The sequence below is a fragment of the Macaca nemestrina genome, chromosome 7 (genome assembly GCF_043159975.1).
Source record: "Macaca nemestrina isolate mMacNem1 chromosome 7, mMacNem.hap1, whole genome shotgun sequence".
Lineage (NCBI taxonomy): Eukaryota > Metazoa > Chordata > Mammalia > Primates > Cercopithecidae > Macaca > Macaca nemestrina.
Window position 1 is genome coordinate 124941364 of NC_092131.1, and position 15384 is coordinate 124956747.

Consider the following 15384-nt stretch of genomic DNA (forward strand, 5'->3'; position numbering starts at 1 on the left):
GAAACCCCATCTCTACTAAAAAATACAAAAAACTAGCCGGGCGAGGTGGTGGGCGCCTGTAGTCCCGGCTACTCGGGAGGCTGAGGCAGGAGAATGGCGTAAAAACCCGGGAGGCAGAGCTTGCAGTGAGCTGAGATCCGGCCACTGCACTCCAGCCTGGGCGACACAGCGAGACTCCGTCTCAAAAAAAAAAAAAAAAAAAAAAAGACTTTATGACTCTGCAGAAGTGCCCATGTTCTTCTGTCATAAACATGCTTGGCTCACAGCTCCCATTTCAATTCCTTTCTTCCTTGTCACCCTCTATTCTAGAGGCCAGAAAGCAAAATAGTTGCATTTCCAGACTCCTTAGCATTCAGAGGTAGTCATGTGATACAGTTCTGATGAATAAAATAAAGAAATAAGTCCCTTCTCCAATATGAAGGCAAAACCTGGAAGGAAAAAGGCTTTCATGCTTCATCTTCATCCTTCCTCCTTCTTCCTAACTGGAACACAGATGAAATGCCTGGAGGTGAAGCAGCCATCCATGACCATGAACAAAATGCTAAATAGAACCTCAGCCTCTGATGACAGCCCTGAGCAGCTGGACAAGCCTTGGATTCCTGCCTCTAGACTTATTACACAAGGAAAATAAGATATTCACCTATTTAAGCCACTGTTTTTCAGATTTTCTTACTCCCAGATAAACACATTCCTTCCTGATCTACTTCAATATTATGACTATTCAATAAATGCAATAAAGGTTGCATAATACTCAATAAATGCAAAAAAAAGTTGATCTGAGAATGGTATTTACAATTGTATAATATTTTATAGCTTATAAATTGTCATTACTGCTGAAGTTCCTCAGGGTAGGTTTTTTTTTTTTTTTTCCCTTCCTTATTTTTTTTATTTTTTTTATTTTTTGAGACGGAGCCTCACTCTGCTGCCCAGGTTGGAGTGCAGTGGCATGATCTTGGCTCACTGCAAACTCCACCTCTCGGGTTCAAGCAATTCTCCTGCCTCTGCCTCCCGAGTAGCTGTGACTATAGGCATGTGCCACCATGCCCCGCTAATTTTTTGTATTTAGTAGAGATGGGGTTTCACCATGTTGACCAGGCTGATCTCAAATTCCTGACCTCAGATAATCCACCTGCCTTGGCTGGCCAAAATGCTGGGATTACAGGTGTGAGCCACCACGCCCAGCCCACCGGGTATGTTTCTGTTGCTTAACACCAGAGACTCTGGCTGGTACCTTGAGCTCTTAAGGTGTCCTCCAGCTCTGATAGTCTGTCCTTTTTAAGAGGAACATTCTTCTTACTATGCAAACTCATATCAACCTCAGCTTTTACAACTCAACCAAAGAGAAGAGCAATCATCTCGCTTGAGGTGGTTCATCACCAAACTAGGCCCTATCTCCTCCTGCCTTCTCTGTCCTTTGATCTATTCCCTACAGCCAACAGCCAACCCACCCATGAGTCGACCTAGCCTAGTGTGACCTCACAGAGCTACGTACTTGACTAGACTTACAATTTCCAGAGGCAGATAGATTCTTGCCAACTAGGCCGAATCTGAGTTGAGTATGACATGTTTGTAAAATATTTTGTAGTTTGGAAACTTAAACTATCTTTTTTCTACTATGTCACTGATCCTTGCAACAATCCTGAGATAAACAGGGCAAGCATAAGGACCCTGATGCTCACAGAAGTGATGTGCTGTAGGATCTAGAGATGATAAATAAGAGGATCATATGACTGGAGAAAGTGTGGGAAGGAGAATGTACACTGGGCTAGGAGTCAGGAAGCATAAGTGCTACGTTCCAGCCCTGCCACTCATTAGTAGCTTAACCTCTTGCAAGTCTACCTGTCTGGACCTGGTTTCTTCATCTGTACAACAAGGATGTTAGATGTATTAGTTAGTGCAGGCTGCCATAACAGAATATCATCGATTGGGTGGCTTAAACAACAGAAAGTTATTTTGTTACGGTTCTGGAGGCTGGAAGTCCTAGATCAGGATGCCAGCATGGTCAAGTTCTGGTAAGGGCTCTCTTCCTGGCTTGCAGACAGCCACCTTCTCACTGTGTCCTCACATGGAAGCAGGAGAGAGAGATATGTATCTTTCTTCCTCTTTTTATAAGGGTACAGTACTATCAGATTAGGAACCCACCCTTACGACATCATTTATCCTTTATTATCTCATAAAGACCCTATCTCCTGGTAAGTCACATTGTGGGTCAGGACTAAGTCACATTGGGGGTTAGGACTTCAACATATATATATTTTTGGAGGGGATACAACTCAGTCCACAGTACTGGATATGATCTTTGGAGTTCCTTCTACCTGTTAGCACAAGTCTAGAACACTGAAGATACAGTTGTCTACAGAATTAGTAATTCTACCTTGCCTCCTTGATTCAAGAAACTGCACAAGGCTTAGTTCTAGACTATTCATAGGAACATTTTGGAGCTCATCTGTGTAAACACCTTCTCTTCCCTAAGGCAATTAACAAGCCAGAGGTAATCTCTGGCCAAATCAGGTCTCTCCCAAAGTTAGGGCCTTAAAGTTTTTCAGAAAGCATGTATTTAACTGTCACTTTTAGCCTTTGGGCATGGCATGCAATTTCTGCTACTGCATTTAGAAAGAACATAATGATGACTGTCAATTGGAGGTGGGTTTTAAATCACAAGTCCCCAGCCAAATTTTCTAAGAGCCATGAAGATTACTGAGCAATTGTGGCCTTTCACCAAAGCACAAAGTACCTTGTCAGTCCTACTTTTATGAAGCATCTGGAAATGCTGTCTTAGAGTGGCTTTATGGTCAGAAGCAGGCTCTAGTGGGGAGAGCTGGCCCTTTGCAGGTCAAATATAATTCCCTCCAGTCATAATCAAATATTTCAGATTTCTCCAGAAAGATTATTTTTGGTTTGATATACTTATTGTCAAAGGCCTACGGGTACTTTGAGCACTTAAATTACAATGGCCCCCCAAAAAAACACCCCAAGGATGATTTTAACAGTCACGGAATGTGTTCTTGCATACTTTAAGCACTTAAATACAATGCCAAAAAAACAACAACCAAAAAACCCAAGAATGATTTTTTTCTTTTTTTTTTTTTTGAGATGGAGTCTTGCTCTGTCACCCAGGCTGGAGTGAAATGGCACGATATCGGCTCATTGCAACCTCCGCCTTCAGGATTCAAGTGATCCTCCTGCCTCAGCCTCCCGAGTACAGGCATGTGCCAACTACCACACCCAGCTAATTTTCTGTATTTTTAGTAGAGATGGGGTTTCTCCATGTTGGCCAAGCTGGTCTCAAACTCCTGACCTCAGGTGATCCGCCCCGTCAGCCTCCCAAAGTGCTGAGATTATAGGCATGAGCCACCGCACCCAGCCCCAAGGATGATTTTAACAGTCCCAGAATGTGCTGCTGCATCTAGACATAAGGGTACAGTACTATCAGATTAGGAACCCACCCTTACGACATCATTTATCCTTTATTATCTCATAAAGACCCTATCTCCTGGTAAGTCACATTGTGGGTTAGGACTAAGTCACATTGGGGGTTAGGACTTCAACATACATATTTTTTTGGAGGGGATACAACTCTAGACCTGAGACCTTTAGGAGTAAGAAGATGGTCTGCATTTCTGTAATTTGTTTACATCTCCTTATGACATAACCTACAACTGCTTATAGACTCTAAATTTTCCTTCTCTGTGTAATTTCAAACCCAAATTTACCTTTCAGGTATATTATAACCCAATCTTCATCTTCATTTGACCCAAACTATCTTAGTTCTGTATTCTACAAACTAGAAAGATGCTGAGTTTTCTGTATTGATCCTATGGAGAATGGTTCTCAAATGGGGGTGACTTTGTGCCCCAGGGGACATGTGGCAATTTCTGGAGACATTTTTGGTTGTCACCACTGAGGTTGGGGGGTAGTCGTGGTAGTATCAGTGGCATCTAGTGGGTAAGGGTCAGGGATGCTGCTAAATATCCTACAATGCACAGGACAGCCCCTGCAACAAAGAATTACCTGGCCCCATGTGTCAACAGTGTTGAAGTTGAGAAACTCTGCTACAGAATCTGAAGATGCAAAGCATATGGTCCTTCGTGGCTTCCAGGGTTGTGGGGTGGGAAGCTGTTATACTGGCAGCACAGCTCTGGCACTCTTCATGACCCCAGGGACACACACAGCAGATGCCGATGAAAACTTAGGCTGTCTTTGCCAGGCCAACTCACAACGCCAATAAAGGGGTTAATTTTTTTTTTTTTTTTTTAAGTAGGCGGCCCTTCCTTTGATTTTCATCCAGCTTCAATGTCCTCTTCACCAGGGCAGGAAGGAGAAAGCAAGCAGGACTAGAACACAGTGGCTCAGGAGCAGGCCTACAGCAAGGTCTGAAGGGTTGATAGATTTGCTACTCACAGCTTTACAGCTCATTTTATTCTGAGAGTAGAGTGTATAGAAAAAACTTATAAACACTTCTTAACAATTCTAACAGCTTTATAGGTTGGTAGGATTTCAAGCTACTTTTTAAAAGCATTAAATTATTCCCTGTGCTCCCATTAATTCAATTATTTCTATATATCCCTCCTAGTTCCAAAAAGGTTCTGACATGGGTAACTCTCCCTGTGGTGTTGACTTAATTATCCCAAATCAAGCTTACATGAGCTCCAGGACTGATCAATACAGGTTTCAATTTAGGAGGAAAAAGGATTTTGGAAGGGCCAAGTAAAACTATAATGTTTTGGCAGTTAAAAGATATGAGTTAAATTCCCACTATGTGTAAAGTTATAGTGCTAAATGCTGAGGAAGACATTTTTTAAAAGTATAAATCACAGCTGGTGTCCTTAAGTAATTCATACTCTGTCTGAGAGAGATAGGCTCCATGCCCAAGGGAGGCTGTCTTCTGTTACAAAGCAGGCTGTGCTTGGTGGTTTCTGGGCAGGGGCCGCCCTCGGCATTCTTCCCTCCTCTGGCCAGGGAAGGAGGGGCAGAATAGGAAGAGGTGAGGGTGGTTGAGTGGGGAGTGCAAAGGGACAAAGCCTCAGAAGTGGACACATACTGGGGACGGTCTGAGGTATAAGCAAACTAAATGAGAGCTGGATCTTAGAGGTCCTGTTGGCCAGAGGGAGGCATTAGGGTTTTATCCTGAAGTTACAGTCATCTACACAGGAAGTTATATGATTAAAAAATAGCATTTGTTGGGTGCTTACCCTTTACTAAGCATACTATTTAATCCTCTGCCATAGCTATTCTTCTCCCCATTTTACCGATGAGGACACTGAGGTACGAGGGTTAAATCACCTACTCAAAGCTACTCTTGCAAGTACCAGAGCCAGGATTCACATCATAGGCAGAGCCCACACTCTTAACCACTTCAGACTGCCTCTTGATAGAACAGGAAGGATGACAGCAGAGGAGAGACTAGATAGACACGGACACCGCTAGGAAGGAGCTGCCGACAGACAGCATTTCAAGGAGTAGAGGAAGTCAATGGGGTCAGATGTTGCTGAGCCATCATGAACGAAATCTGAGAAACAGCCATTGGATTTATATTAGGCAATCACCGGTGACCTTTAAGAGTTCTGTTTCAGTAGAGGGGTGGGGGCAGGAGCTCCTTGCAGAGCATCAAGAAAGGGAGTGATAGTAGATAGAACCTTGTGTAGAAACTGACAATGAAAAGACAGGGAGAGATGGGAGAGAAATTTCCAAGCTTTTCTTTTGAGACTATCTCCCAAAACAATGAAACCTTTTCTTTATTGAGGAATTGCAATATATTTCACCTTGTTCTTTTGTTTTGATGGGCAAAGCTAACAAGTTTTAGGAGTCATAGTTAAAGGAGAATTAGCAAGTGTCATAGAACTTGTTTTTTAAAAGTCCTGCATCAAATTCAGGTAAAATACAAAGATTTGACTATTTCAAAGGAAACTGTCATGGGCAGAAGGTTAATTGGCCTTATGCATTGTATTGGCTGGACAAAATGGCAATTGTATAACCAGGGTGGGATAGTGTGAGATAATCATAGATAAAATAACTTGCTTCAGACCTGTTTTGAGGCAAGGGAAAGAAGCTGAAGCACTGCATGTGTTATGGCTTGACAGTGAAATCTGGAGAACAGCTGCCTGGACTTCCAAAACCCTGGGCTGCAAAGGGCAAAAATACTTATTAAAATTCCTTGGTTTAATGAGTTCTGGGAATAGGAGTTATCAGCCTCTGTCCTAGCTACTAAGTAGTTTCTATTACAAATCAAAAGCAGTTTTAGGGGGGCTGTGTTTTTTGAAGGGGAAATCCTCTCCTGGTGGGTAATTCAGACTGCCTAGGGCAGCAATTAGAGCCATCCGGGAGGAAGAGAGGAGGCCTCTCCGAGGCTAAAGAGCAGTTTCTCCCAGGCTTCCGAAAACCATGAACTCCCTTTAGCATCCCAGTGTAGTCCATTCTAAAGTGTTCTACAGATGAATCAGTCCCCAAAGTGCCTATGATTTTGCTGCAGCTCAAAAACTACTGCAAACAATAGATGCATGAAAGACATATGTAGAGTCCTTCCTGGGACTGCTTATGCCAAAGAGATCTCAGGCTGTGATGCTTCTCAGACACATTGGGTAAGTGCTTTGGCAATGAACTCTCAGACCCTGGCTCAAACAGGGATGACACCAACAGGTATTTAATGTTTAAAAAATGCAACAGGCTAATAATGCAGGCACTGCAAGGATTTACCTGTCTGTGTGAAAAGCCAGTAGGAATGACCATAGATTCCTTTTCCTTTCTAGTGACTCAGGCCACTGGGACAGTTGATGGTTGGCTGAAGGAATCCAGTCTCCTTTGGAAGTTCTTCAAAAACATTATGCATCCCCATTACAGGGGAACCCATGCAGATCTCTTCTCCATCCCAGGCCATCTCCCCACATACCATTTGCTGCCTCATCACACATCCCAACCCTCAGGTGACTTTTTTCCCTTCTTTACAGGTTCCTCTCTCCCCAACACCAGCTCAAGAGTAAGCCAGATCTTTCCCGATTCTTCTCCACTTTCTTGTTTTTCCCCCAAACAATACATAAAGTTTTTGCATTTTAGAGGTTTCACTGCTCGCTACAGAGAACAGTAAGGACTAACAAAAACAAAAAGTGTGGGAAGCTGGAAAGATTCAAGGATGCCATAGTGATTTGTTGGTTCTTTTTGTACAGTACCAGAGTTGGAGGAGTGAACAAAATAGACAGAACCCCTGCCCTTTGGAGCATTAATTCCATGGGGGAGATGGGCAATAAATTTAACAACTAATTAATATAGTATGCTAGAAGGTGCTATGAATAAAAGCAAGACAGGGAGAAGGAACAGGATGCTGTGGGAGTGGGGATACTTTTAAAGGAGTGGTTAGACTTTGAGCAAAGCTGAAATGAGGTGAGGGACCATGAAGACACCTGTGGGAAGAGTATTCCAGGGAAGAAAACCATTAGTGCTAAGGGCGTGGGGGCAGGAGGAACAGCAAAGAAGCCAGTGTGGATGGACCAGAATAGGACGGGAGGCCAGAGAACTATGGGGCAGAGAGTGCTTCATCCTGCAGTCAGAGTGCAAAAGGGAATGAGTCCAGAGTTTGAGCTATGCTGACCTGAGCTCAGATGTCAGCTCTGCCCCTTAGGTCATTTACCTTGGGCTCCCCCATTCTTATATATAAACAGTTGACCATAAAGGGTGGTCACTGCAATATGGGATGTGAAACTTCCTATCACAGGACACAGCACATGACATGTTCCTACCCACCAAACATCAGCTCCTCTCCTCTTCCCCTGGTTTACAGGGCTCCTCTCATCTAGCTCCCAATGCAATTGAGTAAAAGATGTCTAAAAGTATGCCATTCAAGGGCTTCCAAGAGGTCCAAGTGCAAGAAAACAAACTGCAAAACAGTATACATCTATGTATTGTTGGAAAACAGGAATATTTTAGTTTCTGCATTCAAATATCTGGAGGAATCCACACCAAACTGTTAGTGGTGGTCAGTGCTGAAGGGTAAGATTACCAAAAAGTTGGACTACTGAGCTTCTACCTTCTATATTTCTGTAATGTTTGAACATTTTACAATGAGCACATATTACACTGGCAAGCAGAAATCACAATATAGGCTTGTGCTGGTGCAGGAGAATTGACCTCCTGGTCCTGAGTAACCTCCATCCCACCCTGCACCCAAGCCCACCTGGTGTGATCCAACTCTTACATCTTCTCTATGGGGAAACTGAGTGCAAAAAGGGCCAAAGGGAGCCTTAGGTTCTTAGATGACACCTGGACCACAGGAGAAGGTCCTGGGATAGGTATGCTTGGTTAACATGTGAACTCCCACTGGGTCTGTTTGAAAGATGATGGAAAGTGAACCACTTTCTAAAGAAAATGAAAACCCTTACTATGGCTGCCAAGCAGAGAAAGAGAGACTGATGAAAATCAAGTATTTCAAAGTAATCTGGAAACTTCTTTTGTGATTCAAGATTGTCAACAACTGAAAAAAAATCTCATTTTAAAGAATACTAAATTAAGAAATACTTTAAGAAAAAACACATTTCACAATGAAGTAGCTTACAAGGTCGATCAAGGAAAAACAAATATCCCAGTTCTTAGTGTCTTATTCAACAATGTACTAAAATACTCATTATAATCAGTCACCACAAGACATGTGAGTTTCATAGCTTGGAAAACTTTTCTCCCACTCTCCCAAACAACTCTCATGAAGGGAATTAAAAAAAATAATGCTTAAGCGTTAAAAGCTTCCTATATGACTTCCCCAGTTTAAATATATGTTTCAAGAGAAAAAAAAAAAGTAGTCCAGAAACATTTTTACATTTCCTGAATTGGCCTTTGCATGATAAAGCCTTCTCAGCTCTGCATTAAATGAAATCCTGCTTGAATGGAAGACAGCAGACTAGTCAGTTTCTCAAACTCTTCAATCATGAGATTCCCAACTGAGGAAGATAGTGATGCTCCCCATAGGAAAACTCATTTCCTCCCCAGAAATCAAGTAACACCTCTGGTTTTCTGCTTCTTGCCCAGTAACATCAGGACTCCTCTTGAGTTTATCTGATCATAGACTGGAAATCCCCAAGACAGAAAGATCCTGTCTCAGCATTTCTGTAAACACCAGGGAATGTGCTCTTCCTAAACTGAGTGTTTCCCAGGAGGCAAGAATGCTATGTACAAACTGCTATACTGTTTCAAAATAACACAGTGTAATGAAAATTGTAACATCATGGTACTCTAAAACCAATCACACTGACAAAGAAAAAAAGAGCTTATAGAATTAAAAGAGATAGTCATATTTTCTACTTAATATTATTCATCAATTTATAATTAAAAGTTATTATTTGCATGGGATATACTTTCCAAATAATTCCTTCTATTCACCTACACCTTTCTCACCACTATCTCAACTATGTGACCTGAGTAGAAAAGCTATTAGCCCCACTGGGTGAATTTTCACTGATGCAACTACAGCAATTTCTAAGTCCATGAGAACTGCTAGGAATGTTTAACAAAATCCAGTAATCCAATACCTGCATTATAATAATGCACTTTAAAAAATGATTAAATACACATCCATAGCTGAATGCACAGATTCCAAGAACTTTGAATGCATAATTGCTACAATCATAGAGAGACTGGATTGTGATCCATGGCTGGTATGGATTTCTTCCTCCCATTAAGGCATTCACAGGCAAGTGTGATAGACAATGTTGCTCTGATGACTGGCAGTAAGACCAGAAGACAGTGTGCAGGGCAGCAAGAAGGGTAGGGTGGGATGCAATAATGGAAAATGGGAGTGATTCATTCTATTTAATGCATATACATTTTATGAGTTTAAATCTGGAGGGAAACAACTTTTTAAACTCAACTCCTTGTGTGGGAGAATTAAATGGAAGCACATCTTGGACCCCGCTTTTTATAGGTTTAGTGCCACCTCAAAAAATTCCATACCGACCCATTGTGAAAAAATAGTTTTTCTTACTGGAAAGCCACAAAGTTGGTGTAGAATCTATGAAATGGAAAATCGGATCCAAGCTAATGTGCTCATGCATAAGCTTGATTTTAATGAAAAGGTACATGGAGCAGCCACACCTGGAGGAAAAGCCCCCTCAGGGCTCCTCACCTCCAGTATCCCCATGCGCTTGAGTTTGCATCTTTACCCTGTCCCTGACTGTGTGACCTTGGGCAAGTCAGTTAACCTTTCTAAGTCCTAGCTTGTTCATCTTCAACATGGACACAAGAGGTTTGTTATGAGGACTAAATGAGATCATACACAAATAGTTTTAGCTCAGTACCTGATACATGTGAACATTTTAGAACCGTGTCCTTCTCGTGATTAGATGTGGCACTGTGACCACATTTTAGAAGCAATTACGGTTCAGCTGTCATATCCCAACATCTTGTGATAACCATTTTCATTTTTTGCTTCTAGCTGTTACTATTCTTTTCGTCACAATATTTTAGGGTTGAGGTATTTGGGGGAGGAGGTAAGCAGTTATATACATCCCACTTTCCCCACTGTTGCTCAAAGCAAGGTGAAAAGCCAGGGAAATAAACACATGCACTGAAGAGAAATTCAGTCTTTAGGATATGATGTGATAGGTGTACGGAACATAAACAAATCATACAATTTCAACCTCTAACATATAGGGCATCAAATCATAGGTAGGTTTTATTTTAAAAGAAACAAAAGCCAAGCAGCATTAAAGAGGATAGAAGGAACCCATATGGGCCTATTGCTAGCTCAGTATTGGTGACTGTGAAACAGGGATGGGTAAGCTAGATTATGGGGGCTTTCATGGGGTCTGACTTCCAACAGGTGGCTAGCTTTAGTAATGTTCAGATGCAAAACCGTAATGAGTTTGAGTATGTAAGTCCCAGGGATTCTGCTGAAGGCCTTTTCTCGGCCATCAAGGGAGACAATTTTCTAGGTTTAAGACTCCCTGGCAAGTTAGCAAGCAGGGAACTGCCTGCCCTAGCTTGCACCTATCCCCTGAAGGGGATTCTGGCCTGACGGTGAAAACCCACCATCCCTTCCAGACAGCCCATCCTGCCGCTGAAGCACCTCCCGACAAACCGGGAAAGCCCACTAGGAAGTGGTCACGACCAAGCAAGCCACAAATCCTCAGGGTGTGGGATTTCCACCTCTATACCACGTCTGAAAACCGAAAATAGGCGCCCGCCTGCCATACTGCAATGGGATTCCCCCCAGCAGTAACCCCCACCTCCAGCTTGCATGTTTTATTAATAAATGCAAGATGGCACACGGAGGCAAAGAATGGGAGGTAAGGCATCTGCAGCTGGACCCGAACCAGGGCACTTTGCAAAAATAAATAAGAAGCATGTGACAAGAAGCAGGTCCCCAGGCTGGAGCTGAAGCCCTGGGCTGCCCCACGCACCCTCGCCTGGCTCCCCCGGCCAGGGGGATGAAGGTCAGCGGCAAGATCCCAGCCCCTTCCAAGCACGCATCCTGCAAACCTTGACCGGTCCCCCCACCCCCCGCCCCGACCACAGGACTCGGGCAGTGAGGCAAGGGAAGCTCCGGCCGCGGCCGGCTGCGAGGACACATACCTGCTGCCCGGGCTCGGGATTCGCTCGGCTCTGCAGCGGCGCCGGCCTCGGCTCGCGTTCCCGGGGCTCCCCTCTCCGCCCCCCCGCCCCCTCGCGGCCCTGCCGCTCCCTCCGCCCCTCCGCCCACCGCGCTCGGGGGCGCGCGCGCGGCCTCGCGCCGGCGGCTTGGCCGGGCCCGCGCCTGCGCCCTCGCCTCCCGCCGGCCGCGCGCGCGCGCGCTCCCGAGGCTGCGGAACGGTGGCGCGGCTGTCTAGGAAACCGCGGCGTCGGCGGGCAGGGGCTGGCGGCCAGAGCTGGGCAGGGGGCGGAGGCGGTGGCTCGGCCATCTCCAGGGCTGCCACGCAGAGCGCGGGCTTCGTGGCATGGGTGAGGGGGTCGCGGGGCAGGCTCGGGACCTGAGTGCGAGCGTGTGGAGAGGCGAGGGGGCCGCGAAGGGTGGGTCTGACAGGGAGGCAGGCGGGGCGCAGAAGCAACAAGTGCGGAGGCCGAGGGCGTCTCACGGGGAAGGGGAGGACCCCCAGGGGATTTCGTACTGCTGAGAATGGGAACCTCCCGTCGCTTTGGCGCAGCGCTTTGCAGTTTTCAGAGCACTTTCCCAGTTGCTCCATTTCATCAGCGCGGGGCGCCCGGTGAGGGAGAGGACGGCACGCAGTGCCCCCTACGCTAGGAGGCCACCGAGGGGAAAACGCCTCTCTCTGTGTGGCCGGAGTCATAGCACAGTCAGAGCCCCTTGACTCTCAGTCGGCTGCCTGCGAGAAAAATACCTGTCAGTACATTCATTTGATGGCCTCAGCTCAGGACCATTGTAGGACAGTGTTTCTCCTCTTTTTCTCTTTTTCGTTATCTGACTCTTAAAAGGGCTTTTTACACGCCCCCATCTCCTTTCACCATGAAATTCCAGTACCACAGATACACTGTCGACCTGCGTATGTGCTGTATGTGTATCTGTGCTTGATGCATAAAGAGTAACATTGCGCCCCTTGGAGGCAGCTTCGCCCCGGTGGAGAAGCCTGTCCTGGGGCTATGGTTCCCAGTTACCCGGTGGGTTAAGCGGAGTCATTGAGCAATGTGGATGCACCCACAGATATTCTCTGTCGTTTAAAAAAAAAAAAAAAAAGCTGTCACACGTAATGTGTACAACTCTTTCTAATTAGTGCCTGCAGGGTCTGCTGTGAATACGGCCATTTAAGCAGCTTCTAGATTCATAGTAGCTTGTTATCGTTGGTCTTCACCAATTCTTGCTAAAAATATAGCCATTTTCCTATAGGGTGTTGCCATTTTTATGTTAAAATATTTGAAAAGATGGGAAACCCTTGTTTCTGGGACACGAAGTTTCAGAATGGCTTTTGGCTCTGCAGATAGCCTTGATTTCTGATTCTTGTACCTCTTCTAAAGTGTTTTTATTTGGTTAGGTCCAGTTGGCCTTCCAGGAATGTCCTTTGTCTTTTCTTTCTGCCGTAGCTTTTTTAGAATGGACATAATGGAAATGGTAGAGTTGAAGGACATCAAAACCACCTCTTGGAATTGCCCCTGGGTCTTGAATTATACGGGAATATTTATACAGGAAGTATCTTCTTTTGGCAAACGGAAAAAAATGTAAAATTTCTTCAGATCCTCCCTCGCCTTTCGGCATTTCCTCCTCAACTCTAATCTCTAATGGCGGAATTTCAGAGGAAGAAACACTTGGAGATGATACTTGTAGAAGCTACCTGGGTTGCCAAAGGATTTTTCTACATTTCTAGACGGAAGAAATGCGGACTAGAAAAGAGAAAGTGGAGATGGGTTAAGAAAAATTAATGGAGGATGCATGGGAGGGAAGCTATAGTTTTCTGACAGTCGGTGACAGCATTTTAACTACCTACACTTTGTTTAGAAAAAGCTTTGGCATACCTTGCCCCAATTGTTATCCACTCCATTTTGCCCCTTAGTAGAACTCTACTTAAGATTTGATTGAAACTATTGAGAAGCATCCAGTTAAAACGCTAATTAACTCTGACTATGACAAGTATTTTGAAACTTGCTGAGAGAAATTTGAAGACCACTTCAAATTTCTGCCAGGAATCTTTGTATTCTAATAAAATATTTTTGAATTCGGGTTCATGCTACTTCAAGGAAACATTTTTTTCTACAATGGCTATTTATAATATAATAGCCATTGTGTTGAAAATTACATGCTAATAACGTTTACCTAGGTATTTTAAGTGTTCTGGGTTTTTTCCTTTTCTGAGTAATCCGAGTTTATGGAAATTGTAGGTGCAACCATTTCATGTTGTACTGTGAAGTCAAAAATCCCAAAACATGTATAATTTGTCAACTGTATGCTGCCCCCTGGTGATGTCCTACTTCACAGCACCTCCCCAAACTAAAATCTAACTTTGATAAATTTTTTAGGGTGTTGAAAACTTAAGTGTGGACAAGACGCCATTCTGCATTCTTCAAACTGGGCCTTCTCTTGTTTTCAGATAGCCCTTGAGGCTGATCAATCTAGAGGAACTGTGAAGATCTGCCACAGATCTCACTTTCACTTGGAGCATTATTCTTGAACTTACCTGGCTTATAAGACTCACTTGGGAACACTTGCTTAAAATCAGATTCTGTGAGTCATAAATTCAGCTGATTAGAAAAAAAAAAAGTGGATTCTGGAGCCTCCTTTCAAACCCCTTGAAATCTAATATGAGGGGGTTGGCTTGTGATTTTTATTTTTAACTGCCCCAGGTGATTCTTATTGACAGGAGAGGGTGGGGGAATCCTGGAGCTATAAATAGTACAGGTGCTGCTTCAGTACACTGCAGGTGACTAATGGGAGGGAATTTTGTGAGTAAAGGAGCTTAGTAGCAACAGGAAAGTATAAGAGTTGTAAAGCAGTGGTGGAACTGTGGGTTTAAGCTTGGTATATCACTTTCTTGCCGGACATACCTGTTTGTTTCTAACGTGGCTGTAGTTGGCATTCTATCCCATACCAAGATACCTTTTGAGGTAAGTCAGATTTTCTTTTAGTTAAAAAGACTACCTTTTCAAGAGTACCAGGATCACATAAATGGAACATTTGTACATGTATGTAGCTGCAAGATTATGGGAGGATAGAGATGATGTTGATTCTGTGAATGTCTGAAAAAGATTGATAGCAGAGTTAAAGCATTTGTTCTCTTGAGATAGTTGCTTGTGAAAATAGAACAAATGAATCTGATGCCATGTGATTAGTGAAAATTTGAATAATGCCCAAAGTCCTTAAATTGTTAATGTGATGTAAATGTTAATATTTTGAAAGCTCTTCTAAATGTTATAATATAACCTCTCTTATTTGGAATGTACAGGTAGAAAGCCAATCTGAGTTGGTAAAAGCCTGAAAAATGGAATATATGTGACTTTGTGTGGTATTTATTTTAAATTTGAGTACATACAATAATATCTAAGTCATTTTTTATTTTTATTTTTATTTATTTATTTTTTTGAGATGGAGTTTCACTCTTGTTGCCCAGGCTGGAGTGCAATGGCATGATCTCGGCTCACCTCTGCCTCCCAGGTTCAAGTGATTCTCCTGCCCCAGCCTCCCTGAGTAGCTGGCATTACAGGCATGCACCAACACACTAAGCTAATTTTTTTTTTTTTTTTTTTAAGTAGAGACGGGTGTTCTCCATGTTCGTCAGGCTGGTCTCAAACTCCTGACCTCCAGACCTCAAGTCTGCCTGCTTTGGCCTCCCAAAGGGTTGGGATTACAGGTGTGAGCCACTCCGCCCGGCCGGCCGCTAAGTTGTTTTTTTAAAAAATCCTGCTGAGATGGCTTTAGCAAAAATGATTGACTAGTGACATTCATGTGCATGCAGTCTGTGTGGA

At 43.8% G+C, this 15384-nt stretch overlaps 2 protein-coding genes across 18 annotated transcripts in view; one reads left to right on the forward strand and one right to left on the reverse strand.

The window, feature by feature from the left end:
• LOC105491009 (transmembrane protein 266) overlaps positions 1–11637 on the reverse strand; it is a 150943-nt gene extending 139306 nt beyond the window's left edge. For 3 of the 7 annotated variants that reach the window (XM_071100897.1, XM_011757078.2, XM_011757075.2), the window contains exon 1: positions 1840–4251. The gene's annotated coding sequence lies outside the window, so the exon portion shown is untranslated. Of the gene's footprint in view, positions 1–1231; positions 4252–11550 lie in introns of those variants that run through there. The other 4 variants (XM_011757074.2, XM_011757076.3, XM_071100898.1 and 1 more) reach the window with 4 other exon arrangements.
• A 142-nt stretch (positions 11638–11779) lies between these two features.
• LOC105491035 (neuregulin 4) overlaps positions 11780–15384 on the forward strand; it is a 121013-nt gene continuing 117408 nt past the window's right edge. For 5 of the 11 annotated variants that reach the window (XM_071100920.1, XM_071100914.1, XM_071100929.1 and 2 more), the window contains exon 1: positions 11780–11916. The gene's annotated coding sequence lies outside the window, so the exon portion shown is untranslated. Of the gene's footprint in view, positions 11917–14491; positions 14527–15384 lie in introns of all 11 variants that reach the window. The other 6 variants (XM_071100915.1, XM_071100918.1, XM_071100921.1 and 3 more) reach the window with 2 other exon arrangements.